The sequence below is a fragment of the Hemiscyllium ocellatum genome, chromosome 15, assembly GCF_020745735.1.
Source record: "Hemiscyllium ocellatum isolate sHemOce1 chromosome 15, sHemOce1.pat.X.cur, whole genome shotgun sequence".
Lineage (NCBI taxonomy): Eukaryota > Metazoa > Chordata > Chondrichthyes > Orectolobiformes > Hemiscylliidae > Hemiscyllium > Hemiscyllium ocellatum.
The window spans coordinates 4,695,914-4,711,186 of NC_083415.1; positions in this window are offsets into that span (position 1 = coordinate 4,695,914).

The window sequence follows — 15,273 nt, forward strand, 5'->3', positions numbered from 1 at the left end:
GGTTTGGGTGGTGGGGCGGAGTGGGGGAAAGAAGTTGGCTGTAGTCCTAGCAGTAGTCAGCACCTCCCTAGTGCCGCTGTTGATTACAGGAGAGTTGCCGCTCTGTAACTGACCAGCTGCGCATGGCAGGGTCCTTGATTCTGTAAGAAGCCAGTGTCTGACCTGCTAGGTGGTGCCCGAGTGGTGCCGAATGTGGTGGGGGGGAGGGGGGGTGCTTCCTGAAGGTAGCAAAACTGTATAACCACCAGCCGAGACCCCCTGCTGTCTCCACATAATTCTGTCCTACATTTTAATACCAAAATTGGAGTGAACCATGTACAATTTTCCTGAACAATTTCAAGTGAGAACTAACATGAAGTTCAGAGTTATTGAAGCAAACTTTCATTTAAAGCAATGGTAAAAAGGAGGAATTTCTCTCAGGGGGTGGTGAATCTGTGGAATTCTCTACCACAGAGGGCTGTTGAGGATGGGTCATTAAGTAGAATCCAAGGCTGAGAGAGACACACTTTTAAGCAGTAAGAGAATCATGGAGAAAAGGCAGGAAACTGGAGTTGAGGATGTTTAAATTAGCCATGATCTCATTGAATAGTATCGCAGAGATAATGGGCTGAATGACCTACTCTGCTCCTATGCCTTACTGTCTTAAAGGATACAAGGTGACTTGATGCACAGTGAGATTAGAATAGACTTGTAACATTGACCATGAACGTATCTCCATAGCATTGAATATTTCAGTGCTACTTTTGCTCAGTTGGTATTTACTGCAGTATAATTCCTGAAAGTGGGTGACACAGAGATATCCTTGACTCTCATCTAAATTAAACAGTGGCTTACATTTTTAGACAGTGTTCACCCAGACTTGAAGTCAAGTGAGTACCAGGGAATAATCTTTTTTCTGGTTACTCTCTTTTTAATCTCAATTCTGAAATCATAGGAATCTGGAGCTAAGCTGTGGGTAAAGGAAAGAATGAAGTGATATGGTCTGACTAGCTGTGTGTGGCCACAGTGTAACAAGCCTGTCTCTCAGACTTCGAATCTCACGTAAAACTGAACTATCTTCACAAAGCAGTCAGGCTGAGATTATTTGTTCTAGCAAATGCTTCAGACATTTTCCCTCTCAGATTTATTGCTTTATTTAATGTCACTAAACATATGTCTGGTTAGTTGTTCGAGATACTTCAGTGAATGTAAATTTATACAGTCTATCACAATAAGGATAATGGGATGTCCTCCAATTTGGCAGGATTTGACTCACAATATTCCTCAGGGATCAGTACTGGAGCTTGAGCATCTCACTGTATTTATTGATGCTTTAGATGAAGGAATCCTGAATGATATATATATTTTTGTTCATACTCAGAGCTAGGGTTTCACTACCAAGTAAGGTAGCTCAAGTTGGGAAATTACCTGACTTGACATATCCAGCTTGGTTTAAAGCACCCGTTAGACCCATTTTTCAGGGTTTAATAGAGTCAGGCCCATCAACCTTGGAAGCAGACTGCAGGCAATCTAAGAGTGGTTGGTTGGAAGGCCTGGCACAGTTCTCTTTGTCACAGTTGTATTGTAAAATAGAACTTGACTATTGCTGAATATGGACTAATTTTGTCAAATGTTTCATCTTGCACTCATCAGGACAATTCACAAGAATACTTTTTATTCTTCTTTCAAATGTATTTGTGGGCCTTGGGTGTTGCTGACTGGCCAGCATTGATAGCCCATTTCTATTTGCCCTTGAGAAGGTGGTGGTGAGCTGCTTTCTTGAGGGAATTCCAGGATTTTGACCCAACAACTGTGAAGGAATGGCAGTTTATTTCCAAGTCAGGGTGGTGAGTGGCTTGGAGGGGAACCTGCAGGTGGTGGTGTTCCCATGTAACTGTTCCCTATGTCCTTCTGGATAGAAGTGGTCATGGGTTTGGAAGGTGCTGACTAAAGATCTTTAGTGAATTTCTGCAGTGCATCTTGTAGATAGTACACACTGCTGCTACTGAGCACCGGTGGTGGAGGGATTGAATGTTTGTAGATGTGGTGCCAATCAAGGGGGTTGCTTTGTTCTGGATGGTATCAAGCTTCTTGAGTGTTGTTGGAGCAGCACCCATCCAGGCAAGTAGGGAGTATTCCATGACACTCCAGACTTATAAGTGGTAGATGGTGTATGCAGTTTGGGGGGTCAGGAGGTGAGTTACTCGCCGCAATATCCCTAGTCTCTGACCTGCTCTTGTGTTTATGTGGTGAGTCCAATTGAGTTTCTGGTCAATGGTAACCCCAAGGATGTTGACAGCGGTGGAATTCAGTGATGCTAATAACGTTGAATGTCAAGGGGTAGTGGTTAGTGTGTATCTCATTGGTGATGGTCATTGTCTGGCATTTGTGTGGCGCAAATGTTACTTGCAACTTGTCAGCCCAAGTCTGGATATTGTCCAGATCTTGTTGCATTGAGCAAGAACTGCTCCAGTATCTGGGGAGTCGTGACTGGTGCTGAATACGGTGCAGTCATCGGTGAACATCCCCACTTCCCACCTTATAGAGTCATAGAGATGTACAGCATGCAAACAGACCCTCTGGTCCAACCTATCCATGCCGACCAGATACCCCAACCCAATCTAGTCCCACCTGCCAGCACCTGGCCCATATCCCTCCAAACCCTTCCTATTCATATTATGACAGAGGGAAGGTCATTGGTGAAGCAGCTGAAAATTGTTGGGCCTAGCTCACTACTCTGAGGGACTCCTGCGGAGATGTCTTGGAGCTGAGATGACTGACCCTCAATAATGACAACTACATTCCTTTGTGCCAGGTATGACTCGAACCAGTGGAGTGTTTGTCCCCTGATACCTATTGATTCCAGTTTTGCCAGGGGCCATTCTTAGTCAAATGCAGCCTTATTGTCAAGGGCTGTCACTCTCACCTCACCTCTGGCATTCAGTTCTTTTCAGCATGTTTGAACCAAGGCTTTATCGAGATCAGGAGCTGAATGAACCTGGCAAAACCCAAACTGGGCGTCACTAAGCAGGTTATTGCTGAGCAGGTGCTGCTTGATAGCACTGTTAATGACCCTTTCCATCACAGTACTGATGATGGAGAATAGACTGATTAGGTGGTAATAGGCCGGGTTGGATTTGTACAGCTTTTTTGTGTACAGGACATACCTGGGCAATTTTCCACATTGTCAGGTAGATGCCAGTGCTCTAACTGTACTCGAGCAGTTTGACTAGGGGAGCGGCAGGTTCTGGAGCACAGTCTTCAGTACTATTGCCAGAATGTTATCAGGATCCATTGCCTTTTCAGTACCCAGTGCCTCCAGCTATTTCTTGATATCATGTGGAGTGAATCGAATTGGCTGGAGACTGGTATCTGTGACGCTGGGGGCCATTGGAGGAGCCCCCCAAGATGGATCATCCACTTGGCACATCTGACTGAAGATTGTTGCGAATGCATCACCTGATGTGCTGGGCTCCGCCATCATTGAGGATGGGGATATTTGTGGAGCCTTGTCCTCCAGTGAGTTGTTTTTTTGTCCACCACCATTCACAACTGGGTGTGGAAGGACTGCAGAGCTTCAACCTGATCTGTTAGTTGTGGGATTGCTTAGCTCTGTCAATCACTTGCTGTTTATGTTGTTTGGCACGCAAGTAGTTCTTTTTGGTAGCTTCACAAAGCTGACACCTCATTTTTAGCTTTGCCTGATGCTGCTCCTGGCATGAACTCTGCACTCTCCATTGAACCAGGGTTGATCCCCTGGCTTGATGGTAATGGTTTAGTCAGGGATATGCCAGGCCATGAGGTTACAGATTGTGCTGGAATACAGTTCTGCTAATGTTGATGGCCCACAGCACCTCATGGATGCCAAGTTTTGAGTTGCTAGATCGGTTCGATGATAGTGCTACACAACACGATGGAGCTTATTCTCAAAGTGAAGGCAAGATTTCGTCTCCACAAACAGTGCAGTGGTCACTTTTATCGATACTGTCATGGGTAGATGCTTCTGCAGCCGACAGAATACTAAGGATGAGGTCATAGAACATAGAAACGTACAGCACAGAACAGGCACTCCGGTCCTCAATATTGTGCCGAGGATTATTCCCAATCTAAAATCAAATAATCTAAGCTATGCATCCCTCAATTCACTGCAATTCAAGTGCATGTCCAGCAGTTGCTTAAATGTCCTTAATGACTCTGCTGCCACCACCACTGCTGGCAACGCATTTGATGCACTCACAACTCTCTCACCTCTGACGTCTCCATTAAACCCTTGCTCCTAATATCTTAACACTATGACTCCTCGTGCCAGTCAATCCTGCCCTCGGGAAAGGTTTGTGGCTATTGACTCTATCCATGCCTCTCTCATTACTTTGTATACCTCGATCAAGTCACTTCCTTCTCTCCAGAGAGATATCTGAGCTTAGTCCACCTCTCTTTGTAAGACAAGCCCTCAAGTCCGGGCAGCATCCTGGTAAACCTTCTTTGCACCCTCTCCAAAGCCTCCGTATCTTTCCTATAATAGGGCGACCAGAACTGGACACAAAATTCCAAGTATGGTCTCAGCAGGGTCTTGTAGAGCCGAAGCAAAATCTCAAGTATGTTTTTTCCTCTTGTTGGTTCCTTCACCATCTGCCGCAGACCCAGTCTAGCAGTTATATCCTTTAAGACCCAACCAGCTCGATCAGTAATGCTGCTGCTGAGCCATTCTTGGTGGTGGATAATGAAATCCCCCATCCAAGTACATTGTGCTCCCTTTGCCACCTCAGTGCTTCCTCCAAGTGTTGTTCAACATGGAGGAGTACTGATTCATCAGCGAAGGTACATGGTAACCAGGAAGAGGTTTCCTTCCTTGTTTAACCTGTAGCCATGAGACTTCATGGAGTCTGGAGTCAATGTCAAGGACTCCCAAGGCAACTCCTTCTCGACTGTAAAACACTGTGCCGCCACCTCTGCTATATCTGTCCTGTTGGTGGGACAGGACTTTTACAGGGATGGTAATGGTAGTGTCTGGGGTGTTATCTGTAAGGTATGATTTCGTAAGAATAACTAGGTCAGGTTGTTGCTTGACTAGTCTGCGAGACAGCTATCCCAATTTTGGCACTAGCGCTTAGATGTTGGTAAGGAGGACTTTGCATTGTCGACAGGGCTGTTATCTTTTCTGGTTACAAGATCGGTGCCAGGTGGTCTGTCCGGTTTTGTTGTGACTTTCCAACGATTGATACAACTGAGTGGCTTGCTAGGCCATTTCAGAGGGCAGTTGAGAGTCAACCACACTGCTGTGGCTCTGGAGTCACATGTAGGCCAGACCAGGTAAGGATGGTAGATTTCCTTCCCTAAAAAACCTTACTGAACCAGATTGGTTTTCCCAGCAATTGGCAATGGTTTCATGGTCATCAGTCGACCCTTAATTCCAGTTTTTTTAACTGAATTCAAATTTCACTATCTGCGATGGCGGGATTCGAACCCAGGGCACCAGAACATTATTCTGGGTTTAATAATACCACTAGGCCATTGCCTCCCCATACTAATGTAAGGGGAAATTAACATTTATACTTCAGAAGGAGAGAGTACTGATTGATTGGCATATGGACTCTGAATTGGTAGACACATTGCCTGAAGTCTGCTTGCCATCCAAGTTCACTTTCTGACCAATCTGTATTCTCCTCTCATTCAGTGTATATATATATATATATATATATATAGGTTTCCATTTCCAAATTCTGTCATGTTATGATCACTACTACCCAGGGAATCTTTTTCTATGAGGTCATGAATTGGTCGATTTTACATTACCAGGTTAAAATAGCCAGTCTCTTGGTTGTGCTAGGATATATTGTACTAAGAAATTGGCTCAAATACACTCGTTGAACCCAGTATCTTTACAATAAAGATTCGTCCAATCTATATGAAGATTAAAGTCTCCTGAGATTATTCCAATACCAATAAAGTTCTCATTTTAAAAAAAAATTATCTTCTCTCCTGCTATATTGCTACAGCCAGGAAATCTATTAGTTATGCACATTGGTGATCTTGCTCTTTTGTGATGTCCTAATTCTGTCCAAACTGATCCTACATCATGATCATTTCAACCACACTGTACTAGCATAGCAATGAGAGTTACTTTGCCTTTATGTCAATCATAAATTCATAGAGCATAGCAACAATCCTTTCAGTCCAACTCTTTCATGCTGACCAAGTTTCTCAAACTAAACTAGTCCCACTTGCATGCATTTTGCCTATATCTCTCCATTATTTTTTATTTATATGCCTATTAAAATGGTTTTAAATGTTGTAACTGTACCTGCATCTACCACTTCATCTGGCAGTTCATTCCACGTACAAACCCTCTGTGAAAAGATTGCCCCTCAGATTCCTTTTAAATTTTTCTCCCCTCACCTTAAAAATATGCCCCTACTTTTGAACTCCCCTACCTTAAGGAAAAAAACTTTTTGCTATTCACCTTAGCTATGTTCCATATGATTTTATAAGCCTCTACAAGGTCACCCCTGAACCTCTTATTCTCCAGTGAGAAAAGTCCCAGACTATCCAGCCTCTCCTTATAACTCAAACCCTCAAGTCCCGGCAACATCTTTTCTGAACCTTCTCCAATTTACAAATCTTCCTTCAGCAGGCCGATCACAACTGCACACAGCACTCCAGAAGTGGCCTCACTAACATCCTGCACACCCTCAACATTACATCCCAACCCCTACACTCAGTGATGTGAGTAATGAAGGCAAACCTACAAAATGCTTTCTTAACCACCTTGTCCACCTGTAACACAACTTTCAAAGAATTATGTACTAGGTCTCTCTGTTCAACAAGACTATCCGGGACCCTACCATTAACAGTATAAGTCCTGCTCTTGTTCATTTTAACAAAACACAAAACTTCATATTTATCCAAATGAAATGTATTCAGCCACTCCTCAGCTCATTGACCCAATTGATCAAGATGTCTTTGTAATCTTAGATAACCTTCTTCACTGATGACTAGACCATAATTTTGGTGTCATTCACAAACATACCAACAATCCTAACAAATTCTTGTCCAACTCATTTATATAAATAACAAACAGCAGTGGACCCAGCACTGATCTCTGTGGAACATTCCTGGTCAGAGGCCTCCAGTCCGAAAGACAACCCTAGATGACCACCCTCTGTCTCCTTCTGTCAAGCCAATTTTGTTGATATTAGCAAGCTCTCTCTCAATCCCATGTGATATAACATTTCTAGTTAGTCTGTCATGTGTAACAAAGGCTTTACTAAAGTCCATGTAGACAATGCATACCTCTCCTCCCTCATCAATCTTTCTGATTTCATCCTCAAAAAACTCAGACTAGTTTGTGAGACAAGATTTCCCACACACAAAGCCAAGCTGACTATCCCTAATCAGTCCTTGCCTCTCCAAATACATGCAAATCCTTTCTCCTGGAATCTCATTCAACCAGTGACATGTTGTCAGACTCACTGGTCTATGGTTCCCAGGCTTTTCCTTTCTGCCTTTCTTAAATAGGCACAACAGTAGCCACCTTCCAGCCCTCTGGCACCTCACTCATGGCTGTAGATGATTCAAATATCTGCTAGGGGCCCAGTAATTTCTTTCCTAATTTTGTACAGTGTCCTGGGATGTATTTGATCATTTATGTTTTTTTAAGACTCCAGCACCTCTTCTGTTATGTGGACTGTTTTCAAGACATCAATACTTATTTCTGCAAGTTCCCTATCCTCTATGTCTTTCTCCACAGTAAACCTGACCCAAAATATTCATTTAGTCTCTCTTCCATCTCAGTGGGATAAAGGAGGAATCTGAGCAGAGCTAACAAGTAACTGTCCATGGCTCTAGGAGACAGGATGGCAACGTGGTGAGAAACGCAGAGGTGAAAGTTCACCACTGAGGGACTCTCACCATCTTACATAGTCTCAACCAACAACTTTGTTGTCTGTACTTTGCTATCTATAACACACTGGCATAAGGGATAGATTGAACAGGAATGTGCCCCTTTTTAAATGAATTAGAAAGGAAAGGCATTTAATGTTGGGAGTTGGGACGTTATGAACTTTGGCAAGAAGAATGGAGGAGCTGAATATTATTTAAATGAAGAAAGCTATAGCAAAGAGGGTCATAGAGTCATACAGCAAGAAATTAGATCCTTTGATCCAACCAATCCATGCCGAACATAATTCCAAACTAAACTAGTCCCACCTGCCTGCTTCTGGTCCATGTCCCTCCAAACCTTTCCTTTTCATGTATTTATCCAAATGTCTTTTAGACATTGTAGTTGTACCCACATCCTCCACCACCTCAGGAAATCCATTCCACATGCGTACCACCCTCTGTAAACAAAAATTACCCCTCATCTTTTTTAAATCTCTCTCCTCTCACCTTAAAAATGTGCATCCTAGTCTTGCATCCTAGGAAAAAGACAACTACCATGAACCTTATCTATACCCCTCATTATTTTATAAACTTATGTAAGGATGTCTGTCAACCTCCTACACCTCAGTCAAAAAAGTCCCAGCTTCTCCAGCCTTCTTTTATAACTCAAACCTTCCACTTCTGACAACATCCTGATAAATCTCTTCTGAATCCTCTCCAGCTTAATAATATCCTTACTTCAACTAGCAAACAGAAATGGACACAGTGTTCCAGAAGAGGCCACACTAATGTCCTATACGACCTCAACATGACTTCCCAATTCCTGTATTCAATGATTACTTTGCATCAGTGTTCACTGAGGAGAGAGACAGGATGAATGTTGAGATTAGAGATGGAAGTTTGTTTACTCTGGATCACATTGACATAAGGAGGGAAGATGTGCTGGGTAGGCTAAAGGATATTAAGGTGGACAAATCCCCAGGACCTGATGGGATCTATTCCATGTTGCTGAGCGAGACGAGAGAGGAAATAGCTGGGGTCCTGACAGATATCTTTATAGCATCCTTAAACACAGGTGACGTGCCGGAGGACTGGAGGTTGATCACATTGTCCCCCTGTACAAGAAGGGTAATAGGTATATTCCAGGTAACTACAGACCAGTGGTGGGAAGGTTGCTGGAGAAGGTACTGAAGGATAAAATCTATTTATATTTGGAAAAGAATGGGCTTATCAGTGATTAGATTCCCTACAGTGTGGAAACAGGCCCTTCGGCCCAACCAGTCCACACCGACCCTTCAAAGAGTAACCCACCCAGATCCATCTCCCTCTGACTAATGCACCTAACCCTATGGGCATGGCCAGGTGGTCTGTCTGGTTTTGTTGTGACTTTCCAAAGATTGATACAACTGAGTGGCTTGCTAGGCCATTTCAGACCGTGGGAGAAAACCAGAGCACCTGGAGGAAACCCCCGCAGACACGGGGAGAACGTGCAAACTCCACACAGACAGATGCCTAAGGCTGGAATCGAACCTGGGACCCTGGTGCTGTGAGACACCAATGCTAACCACTGTGCCGCCCCAACATGGCATAAGCAACATGGTTTTGTGCAGGGGAGATTGTGCCTTACCAATTTAATAGAGTTCTTTGAGGAAGTGACTAAGTTGATAGGTGAAGGAAGGGCTGTAGAAGTCTTATACATGGACTTTAGTAAGGCATTTGATAAGCTTTCCCATGGTAAACTAATGGAGAAAGTGAAGTCACATGGTGTGCAGGGTGTTCTAGCTAGGTGGGTAAAGAACTGGTTGAGCAACAGGAGACAGAGAATAGTAGTTGAAGGGAGTTTCTCAAAATGGAGAAAGGTGACCGCTGGTGTTCCACAGGGGTCAGTGTTGGGGCCACTGTTGTTTGTGATATACATAAAGGATCTGGAAGAGGGCATTGTTGGTCTGATCAGTAAGTTTGCAGATGACACGAAGATTGGGGGAGTAGCAGAAAGCATAGGGGACTGTCAAAGAATACAGGAGAATATAGATAGACTGGAGAGTTGGGCACAGATGGAGTTCAATCCAGGCAAATGTGAGATGATGCATTTTGGAAAGTCTAATTCTAGAGTGAAATATACTGTAAACAGAAGAGCCTTGGGAAAAGTTGATGAGCAGAGAGATCTAGGAGTTCAGATCCATTGTACCCTGAAGGTGGCTATGAAGGGAGGTTGAGTAAGTTAGGATTGTTTTCATTAGAAAAAAGGAGATTGAGGGGGGACCTGGTTGAGGTCTACAAAATCATGAAGGGTATAGACAGGGTGAATAGAGATAAGCTTTTTCTCACAGTGAGGGATTCAATAACGAGAGGTCATGTGTTCAAGGTGAGAGGTGAAAAGTTTAAGCGGGATGCACGCGGAAAGTACTTAACACACAGGGTGGTAGGTGCCTGGAATGCATTGCCAGCAGAGGTGGTAGAGGCAGGCATTGTAGCATCATTTCAGATGCGTCTGGACAGGTGCCTGAGTAGGTAGGGAGCAGAGGGATGCAGATGCTTAGGAATTGGTAGTAGGTTTAGACAGTGGATTTGGATCGGCTCAGGTTTGGAGGGCCGAACATTCTGTTCCTGGACTGTAAATTTTCTTTGTTCTTTGTGCATGTGTCACAAAAACAGCTAGCAAAACTGTTCTGCAGTTAATAGGGAATGGAATCAGAATATTGGCTTTTATTTCAAGGGATAGGAGTGCACAACCTTTAATAATATTGTAATATTTATTACAGCATTAAAATACTAGATGTTCCAAGTGAAATAGTGTGTCATTTGAAAGAAGAAATGCATAAGAAACTAATATACAAAAAACAAGTTAATAATCTTTGGTATTTTCTCCAGAAGAGGAAATGGTTGCAGTGAAAGTTGGGGGAATACATAGAGGATCAGGAAAACAGCTGTGTCAGAGTTCAGGGAAAGAAAGACTTGTATTAAATAGTACCTTCACATGATCAATTTCCCAAAGCATTTCAAAGCTATTCTTTTGAAGTGGTCACTATTGTAATGAAAGAAAAGTGGCAACCAATTTGTGCTTAGCAAGTTCTCATGTACAGCAATGAGATAATGAGCAGATAATGATGATGTTATTCGGATCTTAATTGAGGGATGGATAATTGGCAGGATTGCAGAAATAACTCCTGCAGGATTTCATACATCTTCTGAGAGGACAGATGAAGTCTTGATTTAATGATCAATCGAAAGCATAGCATTCCAGTTAGAGCAGTCTCTCGGTTCTGCGCTGGAGTTCCAGCATATGCACTATGCACTGGGATTTGAGTGCAAACCTTCTCACTTGGAAGACTGCCATCCTACTGAGCTATGGGTGTGAAATGAACTGGGGGATCTGGAAGCAGCTTTTTCACAGGAGCTTTAGATTCAACAGTTTTAATAGAAACTGCACTGTGAAAAGTGAGCACAGTAAATGAACGCATCGAACAGAGATAGAAAGAACAAGAAAGGAGAAAACAGCTCAATAATCATCAAAGAAACAACTTATGCAATACAGTGGGAGATTTAGCCAGTGGGAGTGACAGAGACAATGGGAGATCTGTTATTAGGTGTGTGGGAAGGAAATCTGTAGTCAGAACAATGAGGGGATAGGAGTAAAGGTTAAAGTCTGCAATGAAGGAAGAAATTACCACATACCTGGATAACAAAGAAAATGTTTAATAGGTTTTTTAGGAATGCTTGTGCTGCACAAAACTGACAGAATAAATTCTTTCCAGGGATTAACACATACTATATAAAACAGGAAGCAGGGTTCAAGGAACTAAATGGCATAGGTTCAAGGTGAGAAGGGAAAGATATAAAAGAGACCTAAGGGGCAACGTTTTCATGTAGAGGGTGGTGCGTGGATGGAATGAGCTGCCAGAGGATGTGGTGGAGGCTGGTACAAATACAACATTTAAAAGGCATTTGGATGGATATATGAATAGTAAGGGTTTAGAGGGATAGGGGCCAAGTGCTGGAAAATGGAACTAGATTAGGTTGGGATATCTGGTCGGCATGGATGAGTTGGACCGAAGGGTCTGTTTCCATGCTGTACACCTCTATGACTATGACTCTATGACGCAGACTGGGAAACAAGACCATTTTGGCCTCATTTTGAAATAAAGGGTATGGTCAACCGAAGGACATGCTCTTTGGGTAATGCAAGAGATATGAAAAGGCAGCCTGTTAGTTGAAGAGTATTAAACAACGGAAATCAAACATACGAACTTAAAAGTTCAAGACAGTGTTATGTCTGGCACTGTAGTTCAGCAAAAGGGAACTGATGGTCCTGTGGGAAAGAGTAGGAGTTCCCACACTAATATCATACAAACAGCAAGTTTGACAGGGAAGCTTGGAGCTGCAACATTAGTTGCAGAAGAATGAACCATCTGACAAAACAGAATCACATCAGAACTGAGAAATCTTCACTCTGAAGAAAAGAGAAAGCCAGAGTCAGATCTCTCAGTTAAAAAGAGGCATTCTCCAAAAACACAGCAGGTCATTCTGGAAATGTAGTTCCCTGGGATTGTCCATGATGATTAATGAAGAAGATTTGAGAATCTGACCTCAGCCTCTGATTGACACCATCCAAAAACACAACATCAGCCTTAAAACCTTGACTGGGCATGTCTACAGTAGCTCTCCTCTAAACCTATCACTCTCCAATTTGTCACTGTTTACCTGACATTCAGCATTGGATAAGCAGAAATTCTGGAATAATTGCAGCCCAATCCTTGATACAAACACTGTTCACCACCCAACAACTTCATCTTAATCTTTAGGAGTAAGTGAGGCTGAACCAAACTGGTCACAACCTCGTTGTCAGAGCTAATTCTGAGGTGCGCTTTTGTCTACACTATCAGGAGAAAGTGAGGACTGCAGATGCTGGAGATCAGAGCTGAAAATGTGTTGCTGGAAAAGCGCAGCAGGTCAGGCAGTATCCAAGGAGCAAGAGAATCAACGTTTCGGGCATGAGCCCTTCTTCAGGAATCTATCTACACTATCACACAGACTATTTATTTCCACCCTGAAATCATCATTGACTTTGCTGAATCTTGATGCTTATGGGTTGCTGAAACCTTTACTCTTGCCTTTCTTATCTCCAGTCTCCACTATTCTCACACAATCCTGGCCACTGTCCACGTTCTTCCTCCATAATCTTCAGCTCATCCAAAACTGCTGCCCACATTCTGAGTCACACAAATCCCATCTACCCATCACCCCTCTCCTCACTGACTAATGGACATGAGTCTAACAAAACCTCACATTCAGACTTTAAATTCTCTCCACGTCCTTATGGTAACAAGACAAGGAAGTATTTAGTGAATGTTACTTCCTTTTATTTTCTGATAACAATCAGCCCCTCTTTTACCTTTGATTTTCATGTAACTGAACACCATCAATTAAACACGACACCGCCTTCTCCCAAAATATAGGTTAAGGATAGCCCTAGTTATGATAGGAATCTGGACCTGGTATGATTCAGGTAGAGCCAGAACAGCTTCTTTCTTCTCATTACTGGTATCAATTTCCCATGAATTTAAACCCATCTCTCCCACACCAATCTTTGAGCTATGTTTACCTCTTTAACCTTGCTGACCCTGTGTCAATTAACATGTAGGTAAAAACAATGACTGCAGATGCTGGAAACCAGAGTTTAGATTAGAGTGGAAAAGCAGTTCAGGCAGCATCTGAGGAGCAGTAAAATCGATGTTTCGGGCAAGAGCCCTTTGTGTAGAGAGAGGCGGAAAACTTCTTCAAGGCAGGCATCCTTGCAAGAGGATTCGCAGTAGGGTTAAAATCAACGAGGTAAAAACAATGACTGCAGATGCTGGAAACAAGAGTTTAGTTTAGAGTGGTGCACAGCAGTGCAGGCAGCATCTGAGGAGCAGTAAAATTGACGTTTTCTGATGAAGGGCTTTTGCCTGAAACGTCGATTTTATTGCTCCTTAGATGCTACCTGAACTGCTGTGCTTTTCCAGTACCACTCTAATCTAAATTCAATTAGCATGTGGCTCAGGGAGTAATCCAGACATTATAACTGTCGTGACTGTAGCAAGGTCAGCCAGCTAGACCTTGGAATACAAGATCCCTGATTGAGGCTGTTAATCTGGTCCAATCAGGGAGATAAAGAAAGACTGGAGAGGCTGGGACTTTTCTGATTGGAGCGCAAGAGCTTGAGAGGCGACTTTATATAAGTTTATAGAATAATAGATAAGGTTAATGGTAGTTGTCTTTTCCCTAGGATGGGGGATTTCAAGATGAGAGGGCTCATTTTTAAATGGAGAGGAGAAAGATTTAAAAAAAGACATGAGCAAATTTTTTACATAGAGGGTGGTTCGCATGTGGAATGAAGTTCCTGAGGAAGTGGTGGTGGATGTGGGTACAATTACAACATTTAAAAGACATTTGGATAAGTATATGATAGGAAAGATTTGGAGGGATATGGGCCAGGAGCAGACAAGTTGGACTACTTTAGTTGGAATAATGTTTGGCATGGACTGGTTGGATCAAAGGGTTTGTTTCTGTGCTAGATGACTCTATGGCCTGTCTGACAGATAAGGGCAAATGTCAGGGATATTGAGTCTCTGAAAGCCTGACTCAGTGAGAGGCAATCTAATGTCAAAGGCTATGAATTTGTGAATAAAGCGTGATTCGTGACGGGATGCTGGCCTCTGAAGAGTTATTTCATATCTTTTTGGTTCTGCTTAAATTAGCCCCTAGCTGCTTGTAGTCCCTCGTTAGAACCTCTTCTTGGTCAGTCTATATTGTTGGTACTTATGTGGGGTCAACAACTGGATCTTTCCCCCACATTCCATATTCCTCAGCAGCCCAGATATCTTGAATCCGGGCACCAGACAGCCTATATAGCCTCTCGAACTTCCATGCGTGGCCATAAAGAACGGTGTCTATTCCCTTGACTATACTATCCCTGATTACAACAATATTTTGTTTCTCCTCAGTGTTGAATGGCTCCTTGTACATTGGTTTGCTCATTCTCCCTGCAAACCTTGCTCTCAACCACACAAGGAACAAGAATCTCAAACTTGTTAAACAAACTCAGGGGCCCAAACTCCTGCAGCACTACCTTCTGGATCCCTTTAACTGCCTATCCCATAGTCACATGCTCCTGTTCCAGATGACTGACTGAATTTGAGGCAATCAAAAAGTGTGGTGCTGGAAAAGCACAGCCGGTCAGGCAGCATCCAAAGAGCAGGAGAGTCGATGTTTCAAGCATAAACTCTTTGCCAGGAGTGCTGATGAAGGGAGTGGGGGGGAGGGGAAGGGGGCTGGGAGATAGACGGAAGGGGGGGGGGTGGGAGTACAATAGGTAGATAAAAGTGTGGAGTGATGCTAATAAGTCGGAATGGAGAGTGGAGCGGATAGGTGGGAAGG